This window comes from Lissotriton helveticus, chromosome 1_1 (genome assembly GCF_964261635.1).
Source record: "Lissotriton helveticus chromosome 1_1, aLisHel1.1, whole genome shotgun sequence".
NCBI classification, from domain to species: Eukaryota; Metazoa; Chordata; class Amphibia; order Caudata; family Salamandridae; genus Lissotriton; species Lissotriton helveticus.
This window is the reverse complement of record NC_136057.1, coordinates 320,048,549-320,061,133: the sequence shown is the minus strand read 5'-3', so window position 1 is coordinate 320,061,133 and position 12,585 is coordinate 320,048,549.

The window sequence follows — 12,585 nt, the reverse complement described above, 5'->3', positions numbered from 1 at the left end:
GAGGGGATTTCCCACAGCTGCCTCAGTGGAGCACGAGTTTGCCTATGTCTTTATGCACCAGTGAGAAACCAAAGAGATTCCTAACAAAGTGGATGTAGACACAAACATTGTGCAAAATTCAATTCAAGTCTTGGTGTTGCACCTGTTCAAATTGTTGAGAGCCATCTCTGATTCTGCCATTTTGCATCATAACGCTGCTCAAGGTTAGTTAATTAATCAGTCAATCAATGTCTTGTAAAGCATGACTTCTCACCCGTAAGGGTCTCAAGGCTCCGGGGGGTGGGGGCTGCTGGTCCATCGAAGGGGCTGTGGTTCAGTCAAAGAGCCAGGTCTTGAGGTCCTTCCTGAATTGGTACAGAGATGGGGATCGTGTGAGGTGCATAGGTAGGGTCTTCCAGGTCTTTGCTGTGAGACAGTAAAAGGATCTTTCTCCTGCTAGTAGGATGTTACTAGTACTATTATGCAAAGATTAGATCCTGCCTGGCAAGTTGCTCTAATATGCCAACCGTCGGCTCAAAATGGCAGCATATCAGGCTGATTACGATGTTAAAAAAGTTCAGGGATTGTGCCAGGTGACTCATCAGCATGTCACAGGTCTAGTCTTAGGACAAGAGTTGTTGATATAGGTGCTCAGACTGATGCAGGTTAGTTATTATCATTAGGTTTTAAGGTATTAACCTGTATGCTTCTATATGGGGAGATTTTACCTTCAAAGTTCCACTGAAGCATTGACCAAGTTTAATTAACTATTGGTTGGTGCATTTCTCTGATACTTCAAAGCTGACAAATAGTGGAATATCCCAGTCTATGGCGCCATGAAGGCTTAATAGCAAAGTTGACTTTACAGGTTTTCTACTGATATCAAAAGATTTATGTTTTTTTCCTAGAGAAAAGGACTCTAATAACATCCCAAGTCACTTTCTGTTCAATAAGAATCCTGTCAACTGCAAACACTAATAATGAAACCAGCTAGGGTTGAGGGCCCTCCTCTCCATACATAGCCAGAAATTTACTTTCATAAGTTTATGTCTGCATATAAAGTCCACAGTGCCACTCCCAGCGAATCACTGACAGAATATCGACGTTGGAAATATCGACATCAAAAATATCGAAGTCCTATCTACATTAAAGTAAGTGCAAAAATATCGGGACAAAAATATCGTTGTAAAAAATATCGTTTTTTTAATGTTTAAAAATAATATAAAGTTAAATAAATAATACATATAAATAACATAAACATACTTAACATATATTTAACATTAGAAATAATACTTATAATAAAAAAATAAACATATATATAATATAATATATACTATTTACAATTAATTACTCTAATAACTTATCAATTGTCAATTATCAATTGTCAAAAAACATTTTATAATTTATAAATACATACATACACATACAACAATAATATAAATAAAAATATCAAAACTATATATAACAAAGTTAAAAAAATAATTGTAAACAAATTTCACACTAAATTAACTAAAACAATAAATATTTTATAGCGCAGGGGTTAAAGTTACAATTCCAACTCCGGCAGGTGCAACAATAGGGAAAGTGTTGGATAGCGTAAGGGTTAAAATTACTATTCCAACTCCCGGGGGTGCAACAGTAGGGAAAGTGTTAGATAGCCTAGGGGTAAAAATTACAATTCCAACTCCAGAGGGTGCAACGGTAGGGAAAGTGTTGGATAGCGTAGAGGTAAAAATTACTATTCCAACTCCAGAGGGTGCAGTAGTAGGGAAAGTGTTGGATAGCGTAGGGGTTAAAATTTCTAATCCAACACCAGAGGGTGCGACAGTAGGGAAAGTGTTGGATAGCGTAGGGGTAAAAATTACTATTCCAACTCCAGAGTGTGTAACAGTAGGGAAAGTGTTGGATAGCGTAGGGGTTAAAATTACTATTCCAACTCCATAGGGTACAACAATAGGTAAAGTGTTGGATAGCCTAGGGGTAAACGCTACTATTCCAACTCCAGAGAGTGCAACAGTAGTGAAAGTGTTGGATAGCGTAGGGGTAAAAATTACTGTTCCAACTCCAGAGGGTGCAACAGTAGGGAAAGTGTTGGATAGCATAGGGGTAACAATTACTATTCCAATTCCAGAGGGTGCAACAGTAGGGAAAGTGTTGGATAGCGTAGGGGTAAAAATTACAATTCCAACTCCAGAGGGTGCGACAGTAGGGAAAGTGTTAGATATCGTAGGGGTTAAAATTACTATTCCAACTCCAGAGGGTGCAACAGTAGGAAAAGTGTTGGATAGCGTAGGGGTAAAAATTACTATTCCGACTCCAGAGGGTGCATCAGTAGGGAAAGTGTTGGATAGCATAGGGGTAAAAACAACTTACTAATCAATTAAAATGATATTTTTTTCTGTAAAAAAACAACTATTTAATTATTAATCTAGAACAAATTAATTACCAATACCAAGAAATAATTAAAAAAATAATGACCAATTAATAATTAATCAACAATTAAAATAAATATAATTAAATAATAACTATTAAAAATATCTTAGCAAATAAAAATAAAATAAATAATACAAAATATAAATATTAAAAAACAATCATTATTAAAAAACATTTAGCAATTAATTAATTGACAATACTTTATTGATTAACACAAATACATTTTAATAAAGAAAATCTAATTACCAATTAATATTTAATTACCAATTCATTAAAAAAATTATTAAACATTTATTACCAATTAATAATTGATTAACAAGAATTTAATAATAAATACCCAGCACTAATTTTCCTTTTTACTTAATTGCAATTGAATTACTTCCCACCCTATTACCCTATAACCTCACAGCACACATCATTTAGAAATGAATACACTTAATATAATGACCAATTAATCAATTAATCGAAATGAATTACCAATTAAAAAAAATGAATTACCAATAAAAAATAATTACGAATTACAAAGATTAATTACCAATTAAAGAAAATAATTACCAATTAATAATTAATTAAAAAGTAAATAATTATCAATACCAATAAATGAAAATAAATCATTACATAATTGCAATTAAATTACTTCCCATCCAATTCCCCTATAAACGCACAACCCGCTACAGAACTTAAATGCAAAAATTAATTAAAATTAATTTATAATTCCAAAAAATGTATAATTAATTTAGTATAATTAAATTACTTGCCACCCTATTCCCCTATCAACCCACAACCCACTCCGGTACTAAAACACAAAATTGACTTAAAAAAACATTATTAACATATAAAAATAGTATACATATAATTTAAAACAAGTAGAAAACTTAACAAAAACATGTAACACATACATATTAAATACATAATATAATACATAACAATAATATACATATTGATATTAGTAACATCGAGATTAGTAACATCGATATATTTGATATCGATATTACTAACTTCCATATTACTTCCTTCGACATAAAAAATTCGATATTGCTTACCTTAGGGTCGATATTCTGTCCAACGATATTCTTGACCTCAATATTCTTTACCTTCGATATTTCCAACTCAATATTTCTGTAGGTCGATATTTAGGATTCGATATTTAGACTATGCACCGCTCCCAGCAATGAATAATAAACATAAAGGGCCATATTTTCAAAAATGACAAGCAATGCAGTGAAGCCCCTGAAAAGGCTGTGCTGCTTTGCATGGCATGGAGGGAGCAGGAGAGGGCCATATCTATGTTATGTAAGTGGAATTTGTAGAGTGTGCTGCTGCCTGGAGGCGTCTAGATGCTATTCAGTTCCAGCTAATAGTGTCGCAGGACCACAGAATTATGAGGACCTAAAAAAACAGGTCTTTACAGCTTTCCTGAAGGCAAGGAGACTGGGGGCTGTTTTTCTGCAGAGAAGTAGTGTGTTCCATACTTTGGATGATTCTGGCACAATGCTCTTACCACCCTACCTTACTCCATTGAATCTTGATAGTACCGCTAAGTTAGCATTTGTCGAGCGAATGTTTCTGGTAGGGTGATACCATTTAAAGCTATGATTCAGAAAATCAGGGCTGATATCATGCAGTGCCTTACAAGCTAGACATAGCAGCTTAAAGATTATTCTTTGCTTAATGGGAAGCCAGTGCAGGTTTTTTATATCCTGAGACACTGAGCAGAATTTGGGGATTTTTAGTAGAAGTCTAGCTGCAGCATTTCGGAGGGCCTGAAGCTTGTTAATGTTGTATTTATGAGTAGTACGGAAAACACTGTTACAATAGTCTATTTTCGAGTGGTTCAAAGAGGTGATTAAGGTATTTTGTAGTTTGTCAGGTATGAAAGGCATGATCTTTTTAATTGTTCTGAGGGTGCAGAAGGTGACTGTGGTGAGCTTATTTACCTGATCTGTAAAATGTAATTTATTATCAAGAATCAGTCCCAGATTACAAGCCTTTTCTACTGGGGTAGGGCTAGAACCCATGATAGCTGTCCAAGCAGGTGGAACCCAAAAGGATTATTGGGGTCCAAAAAGTAGGACTTCTGTTTTTCCAGCATTTAGTTTAAGGTAGTTGGAATTCATCCACTCGTGGACAGCCAGCATGCAATCATGAAATCTGAGCCCTGTGCAAGCATCATTGTTTCCTATGGATGCGATGATCTGGGTGTCATCCACATAGGAGGTCATGGAGAATCCAAAGCTGAGCCGAAGGGGAGACATAACTATCAAAATGGGTATGGATCCCTAAGTGACTCCGCATGGAAGGGAGAAAGGATGAGAGGTGTAGTTCTTCAATTTTACTATTTGCTCCCGAATATGCTAAGTAGAATTTTAACAGGTCCAGGCCTGTGATCCCACAGTTAGCCAGTCGACCTAGCAGTGGTTTGTGACTGACAGTGTTAAAGGCAGCCGAGAGATCAAGCAGGATAAGTGCTGCCCCTTTTCCTTGATTCAAAGCCTGCCTGATCTCTTCGGTTGCCTTGGGCAAAGCCTTCCATGCTGTGCACTTTTTGAAAACCAAATTGGGTGGTGTCTAGTTGTTTATTAGATTCAATAAAGGTCACCAGCTGGTTGTTCAGAAATGTTTCAGCTATTTTGGCTGGTAAAGGAAGACGGGAAATTGGACGATAGCTAGTTGGGTCGTTCTGGTCCAGTGAGGCTTTTTTTAAATGAGGAATCAAGGTTGCTCTCTTCCAAATACTGTGGAAAATGGGTGTTTTACTCATGGCCTAATAGTTGGGAGCTAGTTTGGACGCATTGACCGCTGCTGCAAGTTTAGCTATATTGACCTGCAGACATTCTTCAGTGTTATGATCTTGAATGAGCATATGATTGTAGTGAGGAAGTCACTGATAAAACATGTAAAGGCCCTTTCACAGTATAACTGAACCAACCCATTCAAAGACATGTCCCATAAGAGGACATTCTATCAAAGGGTCTCTCCTTGCATGTCTTCCCTGTGCATGGAAGTTACTATGTTAAGACCTATAAAGTGTGTCAGAGATGCTCTCATCATTGTGAGTCTAAGACCCTGGTGGTTGTCATTGACATATTGATGTCCAAGGAACCTCTCTCGAATGCTTTATTTCTTCATTCATCCTCTGAAGCCACGCTGGGAGAAAACTGCAGAGTCATGAGTGCACGAGGTGACATAGGAATCTAATTTGGCTACTGTAATGCATCAATAATAGAGGTGGGAGGAGCTACAATTCTACACACAAACAGCCAGATTCATCAAAGGAAAATCGTCTCGCAAAGGGCCAGATTCTGAGAATCTGGCCCTTTGCGAGCGCTATTTTTGCATTTGGGATTCATCATCCCAAATGCAAAAATCTCAATTCTAGAAATCGCTAAATTGCGATTAATTGCATTTAAGGAATCTCAATTACAGATTCCTTAAATGCAATTCATGACCCATTTTAAAATTGCGAATTCGCAATCTGGGGCCGCTATTTACCGCGAAGTCTAACTACGTGGTAAATAGCAAAAACTTTGAAAAATGCACTAAAGTGCATTTTTCAAAGTTTCATGTTGCGCAAACACATGCCCTGAGGGCATGTGTGTGCGCAACATATGTGCACACATCAATTTCAGGGGTGCAACAGGGTGTCCTTTGGACACCCCTGCACCCTTGAAATCGCAATCTCAATTTGCGAATCGCTAATTGCGATTAGCAAATTGAGATTGTCTTTCCATTCATTCCTATGGGCCTCCAGGCCCATAGGAATGAATGGGGAGATATTCCTTAATTGCGACTTGCAATTTGCGAGTCGCATTTAAGGAATTAGTAAAAATTGCTATTTTTTTAGGGATTTCTTGATGAATAGCATTTTGCTATTCCTTAATAGCGAATCGGTAATTTTCGCTATTAAGGAATCGCAAATGTGTTTGTTGATGAATCTGGGGAAAGTTGTGTAACATGAATTGGTTTTATAAAGCGCGCTATACCCGAAGGTGTCTTCATGAAATTGTGAGGTTTGTCAACTTCACACAACTTCGACTGTGGGCAAAATCTATTATGCAAATAGGATTTTGTAGGAGCTATCCCTGCATCCCCCAAGCCTCCCCCCACCCCCCCAAAAAAATTCAGAGAATACAGATTAGTCATTAGGCTTTTTCTTCTACCACATATGTGAATTCAAAGTCCTGACGTTGGGTAAATTTAAAGCAAAACCCAACACCTTTCTCAAAGTTGGTGGAAAAGACAACTTTGTATTACCCATAATTTTTAGTGGTACTACTGAGAAATAGCGCAGCAACTTAGAGTGCTTGGGACGCTGGTTGGCTCAGCACGTGACCAGTACCCCTCGCCAGGAGCCTATTTCACCAGTGCACTAAAAGTACTGTTGGCTTCCAGCAACATGGAGGGTGCAGTGTAAGATCTTAAAAATCACCAACTATGCAGCACATAGGAGGCCTCTTCGTATTTAAAAGTAGTTAAAATACTGGAATAACAGCTGCAATGAAGTAACAACGTTGGTCTAGTGGTAAACACATGTTTACATGCCATCAGAAAGAAGGCGACTCGAGTAGAAGGTAAATTAAAGCTTGGAAGGCAACTTACCTACGTTGACTCCAAGATCTTCAAACTTTTATAGGTAATATTTAAAAAATACTGTTCTGATTCACATATATTCAGAGCTGTGCTGGCACTTTGATGGCTCAGTCATTTTAATTCCATGAGGGGTTACGCGAGTACCTAAAATTAAAAAAAACTCTTAATAATTTTCATAGGATCCTTCCGAGAATATTTCCTTGCTAAGAATATCTGTAGAATACAAGTGTGTCTATTCCTAGTGAAGAAGTTTCGGTTCTTTGAGGGTGTGGCTGATAAGCACATCTTCCTCCTCCCTGCTGGTGGAAGCAGTTCCTGTTTCAAGAACATTCCCCTGATAAAAACATCTTTCCGGAGTCCCTGTGGATCCGTTTCCGTGGAAGTAATTTGTGTAATATGAATATTTCACTTGTAGTAATCTCATCATAATAACGTGTCACATTTAATTACACATATTTCATTTCAGTTTCTCGCTGCGCCTCTTCTTTGCTTTGGCAGAACGTCAATACAACATGACAAGACGTAGACCCGAACTCGGAGATGCTGCCTAAAGAATGTAAAGCGAGGCTTCTCTGAGGCGCGGAGGCAGCAGTGTCTGCGGCTAGCAGCGCGTGAGACTTCATTTCAGTGAGGTGCTGCGGGAGTCAGTGATGCACCATGTCTGTGGCTAACATTGTGGTAGTGAGCGAGACTCTATTTATGAGAGGTGACATCAGGGTGAGCAAGAGACTGATGTCTGCTGCTAACAGCAAGTGAGCCTTCAATTGAGTGAGGTCATGTGATGTGGAAGTCAGTGATGCACCACTGTCTGCGGCAAAATTTGTGGTAGTGAGTGAGACTCCATTAATGAAAGGTGACATGAGAGTGAGTGAGGTACCAGTGTCTGTGGCTACCGTTTGAGTTAAACTCGATTACAGAAAGGTGATATGATGAGGAAGCCAGAAAGGCACTACTTTGTGTGTCTAACATTGTGGTAGTAAATGAGAATCCCTTAATGAGAGGTGAGAGTGAGCGTAGCACCGTGTCCACTTCAATAACAAAAATGGCAACAATCTACAGAAACTTCGATCCCCGACTCACCGACCTCCTGAACATCCCATTGACCACTACCTCCAACCACCCGCTCACCGCATGGGAACAACTCTGTGCACTCTGGCGCACCCACCAACCCATGCCCTCTCAAACTTTTTAACCTTGGCAAAGATGAGATACCCCACCAGCTCACCACCATCCTCAATGCCTCTATCACCACAGCCACGTGTCCCGATGCCTGGAAACACTCAGAGGTGTGACCCATCAAGAAACCCTCTGCAGACCCCAGCGACCTCCAGAACTACCATCCCATCTCACTGCTCCTGTTTCCCACCAAAGTCCTGGGGAAGGCCATCAACCTCCAACTCACCAAAACACTTAGAGAGAGAAACAACCTGCTGGACCCTTCCCAATTAAGGGTTTTGGAGCCAATAACACATGCATCCCTGCAACTGATAACATTCTCACCCTACTAGACAGAGGAGAATCAGCTGCCCTGATCCAGCTAGACCTCTCTGCAGCATTAACATCATCTCTTACATCGATGATACCTAGCTCATCCTCTTAGTGGACCCCACCTCAACAAAGACCCACTTTCACAACTATATGGAGAACGTCTCAGCCTGGATGAAGAACAACTGCCTAAAGCTCAACACGGACACAACTGAAGTTCTGGTCTTCGAGAGACACATCACCCTCTGGAATGACTCCTATTGGCCATTGGAACTTGGACCCATCCCCACTCTGAGAGAACACACCGCTTTCTCTGCATTATCCTTGGCAGCGAACTTTCCATGAAATGCAGGTCAATGCCATCTCCTCAGCCTGCTTCCACACTCTCTGCATGCTCCACAAAGTCTTCAAGTGGCTTCACATCAGCACCAGGAAACCAGAGACACAGGCTCTCATCACCTACAGCAATGCATTTTATGCAGGCACCACCACAAAACTCATGAAAAGACTTGAGACGATCCAGAACACAGCAGCCAGACTGATCCTCAACCTGCCAGGCGGTCCCACATCACCCAGCACCTAAATGACCTCCACTAGCTCCCCATCCAGAAAAGATGCCAGTTCAAGCTTCTAACCCATGCCTATAAAGCCCTCCAGATCTAGGACCCGTCTACATGAACGGCCACCCGAATTTCCACCGTTAACCTAGGAACCTCCGCTCGACTCACCCTTGCAGATACCACGCATCCACCACTGCAGCACGGGAAGTCGCTTCTTCTCCCACCTCCCTGACAAGTCTTGGAACACCCTTCCTCTGCACCTTACCCTCGTTGACTCACTTCAGGAAGGCACTCAAGACCTGGCTCTTTGACTAATACCCATAGCACGTGGATACCCTCTCAGGTGATTAGCCACCCTTTATAAGTACAGCTTGATTGACTGTTTGACATTGCACTAAAGTAAGCCTGTCTATTCTCTGCCATAGCTACTAGGGGGTTGAGCTCAAGTTAAAATAGTGAATTTGAAGGTTCACCTTGACAAGGGACACATACACAACCCCCCCCCCCCCCTCGCACACACACACACACACACCTCTGTCACTGTACCTGGGAACTTATCTTCTGCTCATCTTTTGTTGTGAGCTGAAGTGTGTACCCTATTTAGCGTGTGGCTGCAAAGCAATTAGCCTCACCTGCACCTTCTTTGTGCCAGTAGATGAGCCACAACCGAAATTTAAAGTGCCAATATAGTCTTGTTAGACCTGATTACTGCATTCAATATGAAATTACATAATCAATTTTTTGGATCAACAAGCAAGGGTAGGTATAGTGGACTTGAAGACATAGTTTAAACACATTTCGACAGAGTACTGAAGGGGTCATCCATCCTTAAGCCCAATGCTTTTCAATCTTTTTGTTCTTCCACTGATACATCTTATTCATTTGTTCAGTCTTAGATTTATGTCATTCAGTCTTAGATTTATGTCATTTGCTGATAACACTAAGATTCACTCAATAACGGGAAACATCTGTAACAAAGAAGTTTGAATAACGAATGACCTGAACCATGAATCGCGAACAACGACCAATCAGTTAACCACGACATCCGTAACAACGACTTTCATAAACTACCAAAACCACGTCTGCAACATCTCTGACATGACTCACACGGCACAAGGCAGGCGGGCTCTTATGATTGGAGGCAGGATGTTAACCCTGTAAACCCAAGGACAAATCAGTTTTAAACCCCAGACACAGGTAAAACTCTTTCCTGCATATCTGAAGAGAACACGCCTATGGTCCTAGAGTAACAATAGGGTTGTTTTAATTTTGCCCTCTTTTTTGTAATGTAAAAGGACATATGAAAGGAGACAGAGCGGTTCGGAGGTTTGGCACCATGTTCGAAAGCTTATCAGCTCAAGGTCACCCACCGCATGCTCAAATCCAGCTCAAGGTCACCCACCGCATGCTCAAATCCAGCTCTGCGGAGTTGGGTGACTGAAAGCTGTTGCTGCCTCTGCCGTTTCTCAGTCAAAGCCTCGTAGCCTTGTGCTTGATTTGAGCAGGTGGTTTAAGGTGCTAGGCACCGCACTTAATCCCATCCACAGCATGGGGGAGGGCACAAGCACTGGCATCAGAGCCGGCTTTTTTCAATAACAAAAACATGCTCTCTCAGATACAGCACACGTTTCTACAGCCCTGCAGCAGAGAGAGATGCCTAAAAGAAAGTAAGTACACAGACGTGTTTCACACACAGAAGGTGGTGCCGCACAGGCCATTCCTAGGTTTGGAGTTGAGACTGGGGTCACGGAGAATAGTTGTGCATCTCAAAAACATGCGGATTTTGAAGAACATATTGGTGTAAATGGGTAGTGAGCAATTTGAATATTTTTTTCGTTGTTTAGGTACACGCTGTAAACAATGTAGTGGTTTGGCATTGCTCGTTGTTTACCCTTTGTGGTCAAGGAATTCGTAGTTTAGGCAGTAGTTGTTTAATCATATATCCCTCAATGACAGTTCCATTGATTCTATCTTCATCCTCCAACGCTGCTTTCCTGAATAAGAAAAAATCTCCCTTAAAATTAACTAGGACAAGATACAGCTGCAGCTTTTCCCCGCTGAAGGATTCCAAGGTCCAAAAAGGAGACTAAGTCCAAACGTAAATTTCTTGACTGGGCGAAGGCATCAAACGTATCTGGCTTGTCAGAGGACTTCTATGACTGTAAAATTTGAATTTCCTTGGACCTTATCCAATACCTGTCTGACTTTGTTAGGACTTCCTTGGGTACAGTCTGCTTCTTTGCCCCACTGAAGGATTTTGACTTCCAGGAAAAAGATTCAGTCCCAAAGAAAAATATCAGGCCAGGTCAAATCTGGTTGGTGTATCCAATCTGACTACCATTGCCTCTTTGCACTTTGTGGTGCTATTTTTCTCTAAATCTTTAAAAAATCATATCCTCAGTTTCCCTCATTGGATTTTACATCATTTTGAAGTCATTTTGTTCATTAAAATATATTCTAATTGTCTAAATTGGAGTGGAAATTTTTATTGTGTTGTGTTTTAAGCATTTTAACAGTTTGTTATTTCTAAATGTTTTATACACTTTCTATAAGTTAAGTATGTATGCTCTCTGCCATAGCTACCAGAAGTTAAGCTCAGATTAAGTTACTGCTATCTTTAACAGGGCTCAATAATAAAACTACTTGCTGTGGACCCCTGTCCACTCCAACTATAAAACACTTTCTGTAGGAAGACGGCTCTGTATACATTATACCAAAAAGAGGTATGCAGAGTCTAGGGAGTTCCTAAAGGTATGGCAGAGGTTACATTAGATAATACCTTACTCTGAATTTAGTGGTTGCTGGGCTGAGCAGTATGGCTTATCAGAGGTTAGTGTGAATGCATTTGTTGAACGTACTCATACAAGATGGGAACACACACTCAATGACTAACTCCAGACCAATGTTATGTAAAAACATTACTTTAGTTGCTTTTATTTTAGGAACCAAGTTGAACTCAGTTACGGGCAGGTAATACTTTCAAAAAGGCAGTAGGAAGACTTTATGGTCTTGGAAGAACATGGTATTGTCGATTCAGAACAATAACAATGAGTACTGGCACAAGATAAACAGTGGTAGGTAATCGCTTGAATGCAATGCAGTTCTAAGGAAGGAAAACAGGGTTAAACGTCAGCAGGTATATACACAACTTACTTGTCCAGTCTTTGAGGCTTTAAGCCTGGTCCTGGGCAAGGGTCAGTTTATGGTAGGCACTTCACCGACAACGACACTGGGCAGCCATGTCCAGAGTTCGCCAAGCTCAAGGCATGTCAATGGAGACTGGGGGCACCCGTAAAGGTGTGCAGGTCAGTATCTACGCTACGGCAGTCAATATCAGAAATTATGCTTGCTCTCGTGGTCAGCGGAAAGCAAAGGGGATGAATGGGAGTCAGTAGGCTGCCAATGCTGGGGTCATCACGGTTGTCATCAGCAAATCACTGTAGGCTGAACGGAGGCACCACCACCCCAGCAGTCATGATCATGAGTAAGGAGATGCGCAGGGGATGGAGAAGTTCCGCCGAGGTTGGACCTTCTCAGA